Source organism: Macaca fascicularis, chromosome 3 (genome assembly GCF_037993035.2).
Source record: "Macaca fascicularis isolate 582-1 chromosome 3, T2T-MFA8v1.1".
In the NCBI taxonomy this organism is placed as follows: Eukaryota; Metazoa; Chordata; class Mammalia; order Primates; family Cercopithecidae; genus Macaca; species Macaca fascicularis.
The window spans coordinates 198,199,739-198,212,440 of NC_088377.1; positions in this window are offsets into that span (position 1 = coordinate 198,199,739).

Consider the following 12,702-nt stretch of genomic DNA (forward strand, 5'->3'; position numbering starts at 1 on the left):
TGGCGGGCTCCTATAATCCCAGCTACTTGGGAGGCTGAGGCAGGAGAATGGCATGAACCCGGGAGGCGGAGCTTGCAGTGAGCCGAGATGGTGCCACTGCACTCCAGCCTGGGCGACTGAGTAAGACTCCATCTCAAAAAAAAGAAAAAAAAAGAAGTTATTAACACATAGGTGTGTTTTTTGTCTGCCCTAGTCATGGCAAGGACTTTATCCTGTTCACTATTTTTTCCAACACCAAGCACAGGGCCTGGCACATGATAGGAGGTTGATAAGCCTTTGCTGAATAAATAAAGAGTCATACGTGTGAATGTGGGGGGTGGTAGTGGGGAGCTAGCTTTTGTGGAATTTAACTACTGTATTCCAGGCACTTCCCATGCATTATTTAATTTAACCATCACAGTAGCGCAGTGAAGTAGGTGCTGTTGGCTCCATGTTACCATTGAAGACACTGAGGCTCAGAGAGGTTAAGCAACCTGACCTGGTTTACACATCAAGATTTGAACCTAGATTCATTGACTCATTAACACCTGCTTTTCTCATAGTTCCATTGCTGTCTGCCATGCCATAAAACAAAAACAATTGCATCACCATGCATGACACATAGTAAAACATCCAGGTCCCTCTGTTGGAGATTCTGCCCTGACAACCCACCTCCCCTTCCCCAGTGAATTCTTCTGTAATTCTGAATGTGCTTGAGTGGAGTATGCAACCGAGCATACAAATGAGTCCAAGCTCACTCTCTGCCCCTCAAGTTCCAGGAATGGTGCATTAAGGCTCTCCAGAGGAATAGGACTAATTAGGGAGTGGAGGTGTAGAAAGAGAAGGTGGGAGAAGGATGTAGAATTGGCCCACAGGATTCTGGAGGCTGAGAAGTCCTAAGATTTGCAGATGGCAAGCTGGAGAGCAAAGTATAAGTTCCAATTCGAAAGCCAGCAGGCTCGAGATCCGAGAAGAGCTGATGGTTGAGTGTGAGGCCAAAGGCAAGAAAAGACTAATGTGTCAGCTCAAGCAGGAGGAGCTCCCCCTACTCAGGGGAGGGTCAGTCTCTTTGTTGTGCTGAGGACTTCGACCGGTTGGATCATGCCCACCCACATTGGGAGGGCCATCTGCTTTACTCAGGACTCCAATTCAAACATTAATCTCCTCCAGAAGCACCCTCACAGACACACCCAGAATATTGTTTGACCAGCTATCTGGGCATCCCATGGCACAGTGAAACTGACACATAACATTAACCATCACAAGTAGGGACCCCTGTTTTTATTCTCTTCTTCTTAATAGGCTTGGGGAGAAGTTGGCCTCTTGTGCTTCTAACTCATCAGCTGTTGCTTGTGGGAGCTACTACCTACTTGGGATGGCTCAGGGCACTGCATTACGCCTTCCAGGCAATTATACGAGGTACTGCTTGAGCTTAAGCAAACTGAGAGAAGATTTAGGACGCTTTCTAAAGGTAATATCATAAATAGACATTTATTCCAATCATTTGGTTTTTTTGAGATGGAGTCTCTCTGTGTCACCCAGGCTGGAGTACAGTGGCGCAATCTTGGCTAACTGCAACCTCCACCTCCCGGGTTCAAGCAATTCCCCTGCCTCAACCTCCCAAGTAGTTAGGATTACAGGTGTGTGCCACCACGGCCAGCTCATTTTTGTATTTGTAGTAGAGATGGGGTTTCACCTTGTTGACCAGGCTGGTCATGAACTCCTGACCTCAGGTAATCCACCTGCCTCAGCTTCCCAAAGTGCTGGAATTATAGGCATGAGCCACCATGTCCAACCTTGATTCCAGTCATTTTTATTGGCTCATCATATATCATCTTCAGTCATACATCATCTTCCTAAGCTTTACTTATCTATCTTGATTCTTTTTTTTTTTTTTTTCTGAGACGGAGTCTCGCTCTGTCACCCAGGCTTGGAGTGCAGTGGCGCAATCTCGGCTCACTGCAAGTTCCGCCTCCCGGGTACACGCCATTCTCCTGCCTCAGCCTCCCGAGTAGCTGGACTACAGGCGCCGGCCACCGCGCCCAGCTAATTTTTTGTATTTTTAGTAGAGACGGGGTTTCACCGTGTTGACCAGGATGTTCTCGATCTCCTGACCTCGTGATCCTCCCACCTCGGCCTCCCAAAGTGCTGGGATTACAGGCGTGAGCCACAGCGCCCGGCCTCTATCTTGATTCTTTTTCTTCCAACTTCAACACACACAATTTAGGAGGGAAATGAGTCAAAATGGGGTGGGGCAAGGGAAGGAACAGTCCAGCAAACCTCTTTGTGCCACAGAAGGAACTATAATGTCTCTGGAACAGTCAGGAATCACAGATGTGTGAAGCCTAAAGGACCCTGGGGATCTCCTAGCCCTATTGCAACCAATTCCCAAAGAAATTTAGGGACTTTCCTAAAGAGACACACATTAGTGACCAGGGTAACCCAGGCTTGCTGACTTCCAGCCCATCATTCTTCCCCTCGTTCCCCATTCCCACTAGAGGAGAACTTAGTGCCTTCCCAGCTTCTGAACCCACTCCTTCCTCCAGTCCCCTCACCGTCCAGGCCACACTCTCCTGTGTGGAGACTGATCCACACAGGGTCACAACTGCACTTTGTTGGAAGGAAACGGCTTGACATGCAAATTCCATGTGTTACACTCCAGCCTAGTGTCATGCCTGCTTTCATTTCTCAAATAGTTTTGTTTTACCACCATTTTTATGGCCATTCTGCCTTTCAAGCTTTTATCTTTTAGTTAAAATAACAAATATTTCTGAGCACTTAGTATTTGCCAGGCACCGTTCTTTCATTTTTAATTTTTAAAAAATATTTTTTGGAGAGATAAGTGTTGCCATGTTGCCCAGGCTGGTCTTGAACTCCTGGACTCAAGCAGTCCTCCTGCCTCAGCCCCTAAAAGTGCTGGGATTACAGGCATGAGCCACTGCACCTGGCCTTTTTCTCTTTTTTTGAGACAAAGTCTTGCTCTGTTGCCCAAGCTGAAGTGCAGTGGTGCAATCATAGCTCACTACAACCTCGAACTCCTGGGCTCAAGTGATCCTCCCACCAGGCACTGTTCTAATTGCCTTACATGTATTATCCAATTGCACGTTCATCACCATTCCATATGTAATTACTGATTATACTCACAGTACAGTTTAAAAATCCAAGCACAGAGAGGTAGTAATTTGCTTAAGGTCACACAGCAAGCCAATGAAGGAATTAGAATTGAAACCCAGGCTGTCTATTCCAACACTTCTAACCACTATGATACATGGCCTCTTAACATATAATGTTCCCTGAGTAAAGAACTATATAAAGCAACAGAGATTATGAGCTAACTCAACTGTTCCATTTTCTTGGTGTAGACTAAACGTGTAACTGCCTCATTTTTGCCAACGATTTGAGGCACCTGAGCTGCAAAGGAAGTGCGTGTCTGATATTTTCAGCTTCTGTTGTGGGATGGAGTCCCTGCTTCATTAGCTGTGGATTTCCTTGACACACAAGGTGGCTTCAGGTATAGTTTCAGCCAAAAAGAATGACATGGTCCAAATACAAAGTCTTCTGAGAATCCAGTATAATCCAGGTGTAAAATCTAGACTCTCTAAATAAATGAATGGACTTTCGGAATTTGGAAGCAGTAACCAGTCAGTACTGTGCTGGAGACCGCTTGTACTGGCCTGCGAGAAATGGTCATTAATTTTTAGGAATTATGCAAGCCAGTTCTTAAATATAACCATTACTTAAAGTTAAATTATGCAAACTTACACGTAGTTTTTGGGGGATTTTGTTTGTTTGTTTTTTGAGATGAAGTCTCGCTCTGTCACCCAGGCTGGAGTGCAGTGGCATAATCTCAGCTCACTGCAACCGCCACCTCCCGAGTTCAAGTGATTCTCCTGCCTCAGCCTCCAGAGTAGCTGAGATTACAGGCGTGCACCACCACACCCAGCCAATATTTCATATTTTTGATAGAGACGGGGTTTCACCATATTGGCCAGGCTAATCTCGAACTCCTTACCTCAAGTAGTCTGCCCACCTCGGCCTCCCAAAGTCCTGGGATTACAGACATGAGCCACGGTGCCCAGCCTTAAGTTATATTTTTAAAAGGTAATAAATGCTCTGATTCCATCATGTCCTGCTTGTGTTAATTTTTTTTTTTTTTTTTTTTTTTTTTTTTGAGATGGAGTCTCGCTCTGTCGCCCAGGCTAGAGTGCAGTGTCGCAATCTCCGCTCACTGCAAGCTCCATCGCCTCCCAGGTTCATGCCATTCTCCTGTCTCAGCCTCCCGAGTAGCTGGGACTACGGGCACCCACCACCACACCCGGCTAATTTTTTTGTATTTTTAGTAGAGACGGGGTTTCACCGTGTTCGCCAGGATGGTCTCGATCTCCTGACCTCGTAATCCGCCCGCCTCGGCCTCCCAAAGTGCTGGGATTACAGGCGTGAGCCACCGCGCCCGGCCGTGCTTGTGTTATTATACTTTACTCTTGTGGCCACTTCCGTCAGCTGTCTAATGACGGTGTGCTCCTCCACACTCAACATCAGCACATTTGGTAGCTAGAATGGGCCACAGCACAGAAATCAGTCAGTGATACAAATCAGGGCCCCCTTCCCCCACTTGAAGAGCTGGTTATTAAATAATTACAGCGCACCATGGGAGCCAGCAACCGTTTTAGAAAGAGCCTCAAATGAAGATGTTCCACACTGTGGGCTAATGTTGAACAACCAGATGATAAAAGGTGAAAATTGAGGAGACTGGACAAGACTCTCACGTGGTGGTTGGTCATCCCACATGTCTGCAGAGGCAAATCAAGGGGATTACTAGAGGGAAAACAGGAATTTTTCTCAGGAAAACAGTTCTAAATTCACGAAGATACAACTAAGTTCAGAAACATGCATTACTTTTACACCAATCCGAAGTTCTTGCTAGTCATACACATGACTGTCGATTTCTGAAAGGGGTGTGATATGGTTTGACTATGTCCCCACCCCAATCTCATCTTGAATTATAGCTCCCATAATTCTCATGTGTTGTGGGAGGGACTCAGTGGGGGGATAATTGAATCATGGGGTGGGGGAGTCCTCCATACAGTTCTCGTGGTAGTGAATAAGTCTCACAAGATCGGATGGTTTTATAAGGGGTTTCCACCACTGCACTCCAGCCTGGGTGACAAAGCGAGAATGTCTCAAAAAGTATATAAATAAATAAATAAATAATAGAACCTACAAAGTGCAATGACACTGTAAAAGTTGGCTGTTAGTAATAGTATCAACGTCATCATCACCATTATTGTTATCATCTAAAAAACCAAGATCTAAGCATGGATTATGCTTATATTTACAAATTGGGTTATATATCTATGTGATGCTTACACATTTTTTTTTTTTTTTTTTTTTTTGAGATGGAGTCTCGCTCTGTCGCCAGGCTGGAGTGCAGTGGCGAGATCTCAGCTCACTGCAACGTCTGCCTCCCGGGTTCAAGTGATTCTCCTGCCTTGGCCTCCCAAGTAGCTGGGACTAGAGGCCTGCACCACCATGCCCAGCTAGTTTTGGTTTTGTGTGTGTGTGTGTGTGTGTGTGTGTGTGTGTGTGTATTTTTAGTAGAGATGGGGTTTCACCATGTTCACCAGGATAGTCTCGATCTCTTGACCTCGTGATCTGCCGGCCTCGGCCTCCCAAAGTGCTGGGATTACAGGCGTGAGCCACTGCGCCTGGCCCAACGTTTCTAAGGAATTCATGACAAACTTGTAACTTTTACGCAGGGATGCTTAAACGAATACTTAAAATGGAGGAGAGGACCCCTACTTTGCAAAGAAATTCTGTGGCTGTCTTATCCGTGAGTCAAGATTTACAAGAACTCATCAGAAGAAATGGGTAGACATGAAACTGGAATTAGCTTGAGGAGAATTACAGGGTATCGTGGGGAATTTAAGTCCACGGATAAAAATAATATCACCCTCCTGAATATTTCAACCTTTTACAACCTATCACCACTTCAACCTTTGGTGTCAGTCTCTGATTTTAACAAGATTTTATCTTAGGACTAATGATACAAATTTCACCCGTCCCTGACTAACTCTCATTGAAATATAGAAAAACAGATGATCAAGACTCTGCTAGCAGGAGAAAAAGAGAGAAAAGAGAGATGAACAAGTCTTGTGTGACCAGAAGCTTATCAACCTTGTATGCTGTTGGCTTAGTTTAACATTTACAGCAGATGATAGATCCCTGAATTGTGTTCAGATCACACAGTAAGGTGTCAAATGACCTCACGAAACCAAGACGGCACTGAACCGCAAGGTGAGAGATTGTACAGACATCATGTAAAGGTTTGTGTCCCCACTTAAAGGTTTGTGTCCCCCTTTGGCCGTCCAGACATGAAAACTTCTTATCTGGCTGTGACTCAGATACCACTCTGGAGTAGGCTGACTTTGTAACTCGGGAGCGCACAGAATGGCAGGAAGCAAAGCAACAGTCAGAGGAACAACCTGGGCCAACGTGGCACGAGATCAAAGAGGAGCACAGGACGTGCTGAGCCCAGAGGGGGTGAGTCAGAGGGAGAAGAGGATGTTTTCTTGTGGTCACTGCAGACGCAGGTTTTGTTATGAGCACTAGGTGAGCTGAAAAGCCCTCATCCTGATTCTAGGTCCGCAAGCCAAGAAGGTGGAGCAGGTTCTCGTGGGGCTCTGTCTCCAGAGACCTTGTGTGAGCTTAGTCATGAGAGGCCCAAAGCTAACATTTAGATCCTGCTGCTCCAGGAAAGGGAATTAAGGGCTTTAAAAATGGATGCTGAATTGCCTGAACCCGGGAGGCAGAGGTTGCAGTGAGTCAAAGTCACACCGTTGCACTCCAGCCTCGGTAACAAGAACAAAACTCCGTCTAAAAAAAAAAAAAGCATATGCTGAGGCCAGGCTCACTGCTACCTCCGCCACCTAGGTTCAAATGATTCTCCTGCCTCAGCCTCCCGAGTAGCTGGGATTACAGGTACCTGCCACCATGCCTGGCTAATTTTTTTGTAGTTTTTGTAGAGACAGGGTTTCACCATATTGGTCAGGCTGGTCTCAAACTCCTGACCTCAGGTGATCCACCTGCCTCAGCCTCCCAAAGTGCTGGGATTACAGGTGTGAGCCACCACGCCTGGCCTTGGGCATGGTGGCTCTTGCCAGACATGGTGGCTCATGGTGGCTCATGCTTGTAATCCCAGCACTTTGGAAGGCCAGGACAGGAGGATCACTTGAGGCTAGGAGTTCCAGGCCAGCCTGGGCAACATAGTGAGACCCCATCTCTACAACATAAAAATTAAAAAAAAAAAAAAAAATTAGCTGAGTGTGATGGCACATGCCTGTAGTCCCAGCCACTCAGGAAGCTGAAGCTGGAGGATGACTTGAGCTCAGCAGTTCAATACCACAGTGAGCTGTGATTGTGCCACTGCACTCCAGCCTAGGTGACAGAGCCAAACCCTATCTCTAAAAAAACAAACAGAGAATGGATGCTGAACTTACACTTTTTTACACTAGCTCTTATTTTTATTTAGTTGTTCTTGTTTTTGTTTTTGTTTTTGTTTTGTTTTGAGACGGAGTTTTGCTCTGTCGCCCAGACTGGAGTACAGTGGGTGGCACAATCTCGGCTCACTGCAGGCTCCGCCTCCCAGGTTCACGCCATTCTCCTGCCTCAGGCTCCCCAGTAGCTGGGACTACAGGCGCCCGCCACCACGCCCGACTAAATTTTTGTATTTTTAGTAGAGACAGGGTTTCACCATGTTAGCCAGGATGGTCTTGATCTCTTGACCTCGTGATCCACCCGCATTGGCCTCCCAAAGTGCTGGGATTACAAGTGTAAGCCACTGCACCCGGCCTTATTTATTTAGTTATTTTATTTTATTTTTTTTGAGATGGAGTTTCGCTCTTGTTGCCCAGGCTGGAATGCAATGGTGTGATCTCTGCTTACTGCAACCTCTGCCTCCCGGGATCAAGCAATTCTCCTGCCTCAGCCTCCCAAGTAGCTGGGATTACAGGTGCCTGCCACCACGCCCAGCTTATTTTTTGTATTTTTAGTAGAGAGGGGGTTTCACCATGTTAGCCAGGCTGGTCTCGAACTCCTGACCTCAGGTGATCCTCCTACCTTGGCCTCCCAAAGTGCTGTGATTACAGGCATGAGCCACCATGTCCAGCCTATTTTTATTTTCTTTTTGGGATGGGGTCTCACTCTGTTGCTCAGGCTGGAAGGCAGTGGTGCAATCTCGGGTCACTGCAACCTCTGTCTCCAGGTTCGAGTGATTCTCCCACCTGAGCCTCCCAAGTAGCTGGGATCAGGCACGTGCCACCACACCTAGCTAATTTTTTGTATTTTTACTATAGATGGGGTTTCACCATGTTGGCCAAGCTGGTCTTGAACTCCTGACCTCAAGTGATTCGCCCACCTCAGCCTCCCAAAGTGCTGGGATTGCAGGCATGAGCCACCGTGCCTGGCCACTACACTGGCTTTTAAATATACTTTCTAGAGGGGAAATGATGGAAACAAGAGGAAGGCATACTTAAGAATTCAGTCTTTCTCCCTTCAGCCTCAGTTCTGTTCTCTAGATGCAACCAGGACTAAGGGTTTCTAGCCATTCTTCCAGAATTTTCTACACATATATAAGCATTTTTTAAAGTACACAATTGAGATCTGTTTTGCCACTTACATTTTTACTTAATAATATATCTTGGCTGTCTGACCATATCATTACGTACAGGTCCATTCCATTCCTTTGCTTCTTGGTTAGTGGTCCCCTGACTAGTACGTGCTGCATTTACTGCACCAATCTTCCATGAATGGGCGTTCAGATTATTTACAGTTTTGTTCTGCTTTGCAGCCCTCCTCTAACAATGCTGTCACGTATATCTTTGCGTGTATTTCCTTGGGTACTTGGTACAGCTTTTGGCGGGGGGCGGACACGCCCCTGGTATGAGGTGGAAGCAGCCAGATCTTTTAGATAAGGTGCCACTGTGCCCAGGGTCATGGCATGGCAGCAGTCCAGGATTAGCAGAGGATTCCAAGAGCTACCTGCTAGGGACAGAGTCAGAGCTGGTAGTGAAAGGAGCGGGTCTCACGTGACACTGGGCCAGGTGGGGAGAGGCAGTGTCTGTAAAGACCTCAGGAAATTCACCCAGGAGAACATAAGCCTCATCCAGGCCTCCCCTGGGACTGCAAGCCCAGCACCAAGCCCTAGAACAGCCCAGTGAACTGAGGGTAAATGCAGCACCCCTGGGAGGGGCTGGGCCAGCTGGGAGTCTTCCACAGCCCTGGGCGCTTTGGAAAACACTGAGCGGTACCTCCTGAGAGCCCAGGCCCCTTGCTGGGTGGCCAAGGGTTCCTGGCCTGAGCACCCCACCCAGAAATGAGCAGACAGAGGCAAAGGGTCAGCTGCCCAGGTTGGGGGTGAATCCACTGAGCGTCTCCCTTGTTCTCAGGTCAGAGTTTCCTGGTTACTCCCACGTGTTTATTTTTCCAGATGAATTTTGTATCATCTTCATTACCTTACCCACTCCTCCCCCAACATCCTCTATTTGATCGGAAGTGAATCAGGGAGAATTGGCATTTTTATAACATTTCAGTCTTCATAGCCAAAACAAGGAATGTTTTTATTTAAATGAACTGACACCCTTTTTAAATTTGTTATTATTATAATTAAGACAGCATCTCTCTCTGTGGCCCAGGCTGCACTGCAGCAGTGCAACCTCACTGCAGCCCTGATCTCCTGGGCTCAAGCGATCCTCCCATCTCAGCTTCCCGAGTAGCTGAGACTACCGGTGAATGCCACCAAGCCTGGCTATTTTTTTTTCATTTTTATTTTTATAGAGACAAGGTCTTGCCATGTTGTCCAGGCTGGTCTTGAAGACCTGGCCTCAAGTGATCTTCCTTCCTCAACCTCCTGAAGTGTTGGGATTACAGGCATGAACCACTACACCCTGTGACTTATTTATTTATTTGAGACAGAGTCTCGCTCTCTCTCCCAGGCTGGAGTGCAGTGGCATGATCTCGGCTCACTGCAACCTCCACCTCCCGGGTTCAAGCCTTTCTCCCACCTTAGCCTCCCGAGTAGCTGGGATTACAGGTGCTCGCCACCACACCAGGCTAATTTTTGTATTTTTAGTAGAGATGGGGTTTCACCATGTTGACCAGGCTGGTCTCGAACTCCTGACCTCAAGTGATCCGCCCGCCTCCCAAAGTGTTGGGTTTACAGGTACGAGCCATCACACCCGGTTGACATCTTTTTTTAATCAGCTGTTGGCTCTTGGGTTATAAGCCAAGACAGTGGACAAAAGTATTTGAAGAGTTTCTCTAGGAATAGGATTTCTCCCTCTCTCCACAATCTTTTCTACCAATGGCAGGTCACACCTGCAGGGGCAGCTTTGCCTCCTACACACCAACTGGGCTCACTGTCACAGCAAAATGCTGCTGTAAAAGAACCAGGTCCCAACTCTTGGCCATATCCTCCCAGGAACGAAGCAGGTGCCTCTGCCAAGTGTTACTTAAGGAGTTGGAAGGGCTCATTTAGGCAACTTGTAAACCTTGACAGAAGCATCTTGGCCACCTTTATGCACTCTTACACTGCGGCATTCCCAAACATCCTCCTGCTAATGTTCCTGTTTTACAGCATTTTAAAACCAATTTTCAAGTGAGTGTCATAAAATCACTCTATACAGGAAGTCAGCTCCATAATCTCCATGACATAAACTTTAAAAGCAAGATGTAAAATGCTGTTGGGATGCTCTGACATGCTTTTACACTGTGCTCATTTGTAAATTTATTAGCAAATCATTAGGATATCAAAATCCACATCCGGGAACTGCTTACCAATTGTAGTAGGAGACATGGTTAGGTTTTGTGACCTGGCAGGATGTGGAAAAATCATTCAATCTGTGCATGACTTGCTAGTTTCCTAAGAGTTTGCTTTCTGGGAAGGTTTCCATGACAAACACAAACAAACCATTAGCCTGAGAACCTCATGTTGCTTTGTGGTTTAATATGCTGTATGACACAATAAGAAGTTCCTATCCTTGCCTCTCTTTTTATGCTTATGGCTTGTCTTCATAAGCATAGCATGATTCTCTAAGGGCAGAAACCATATACTGTGATATTTATTTATTTATTTATTTATTTATTTATTTATTTTTGGGACGGAGTCTCTCTCTGTCGCCCAGGCTGGAGTGCAATGGCGCCATCTGCAACCTCTGCCTCCCGGATTCAAGTGATTCTTCTGCCTCGGCCTCCCGAGTAGCTGGGATTACAGGCACCCACCACCACACCCCGCTAATTTTTGTATTTTTAGCAGAGATGGGGTTTCACCATGTTGGTCAGGCTGGTTTCAAACTCCTGACCTCGTGATCTGCCAGCCTCAGCCTCCCAAACTGCTGGGATTACAGGTGTGAGCCACCGTGCCCAGCCTGCACTGTGATTTCTTCTATGCAGCTCCGAACATACTTCTCTCATGGTTCTCAGGAAATACTTTTTGCAGACAATGACTGTGAGTCCACAGTAACAGACTCATAGAAATGGCTTACGTGGGCCAGGTGCGGTGGCTCACGCCTGTAATCCCAGCACTTTGGGAGGTTGAGGCGGGCAGATCACCTGAGGTCAGGAGTTCAGGACCAGCCTGGCCAACATGGCGAAGCCCCATCTGTACTAAAAATACAAAAATTAGCCAGGCATGGTGGCCTGTGCCTGTAATCCCAGTTACTTGGAAGACTGAGGCAGGAGAACCCCTTAAACCCAAGAGGCAGAGGTTGAGAGGTTGTAGTGAGCTGAGATCCTGCCACTGCACTCCAGCCTGGGTGACAAAGCAAGACTCCATAAATAAATAGACAGACTTCAATGCAAGAACCGGGCACAGGCGTGCTTGCTTGCTTTGCCAACTGCATTTGTCTGATGTGAGCAGTATGTGCCCGGCCTTGCAGTGTTAAAAAACAACAACAACAACAAAATCACCACACACACGTGAACAGAAGTTGGGGGTCTCTCTCCCGGGGACAAGGGCTGGAGTTCCGTGCGTCCCTCCGCCTGTCCTCATAGTTACTGTGCCTGCTAGAGGGAAGGCGCTCCTGTATGTTCCCGGGAAGTTGCTGCAATGCAGCCTGAGCGCCAGCGGGGCTAGGGGGCGCTGAGGCTACACGGGACGTCGGCGACTCAAAGCGCCAGGCCCGGCCACCGTGCGGAACGCGCGCGGGTCACACACGCCCCCGTGCGGAACGCGCGCGGGTCACGATTCGTTCTCCCCTGCTCCCCGGGGCCTCGGAGCCATCTCTCTTTTCTTGAAAGGCCTCCAGGTCTTGAGTGCCATCATGAATTAGAGTATGGGGTATTTTGGACCAGAGGTAATGTTATTCATCCTACTTTACACTTAATTTTTCTTTCTTTCTTTCTTTTTCTTTGCATTAATTTTTCTTTAACCCTGGGCTTATTTAGACTTGAAACGATCTCAGGACTGTGTCGTTCAATGTCATCCATGACAGTATTACAGATGAGAAAACTGAGGCTCCTGGGCCCTCCTCAATGCTCCACAGATTCTCTAGAGGTGAACGAAGCATAACAAAGTGCAGTCCTTCTCTGGGGGATGGGCCTTAAAATGAGAATTTACCCCAATTTATTATCACCTCCCAAACTGGACCTTAAAAATTTATCACTAATCTTGTTTAACTTTTATGTGGTATTCTATAGCCCACAAAGTACATGTTGTCCACTATTTAAATT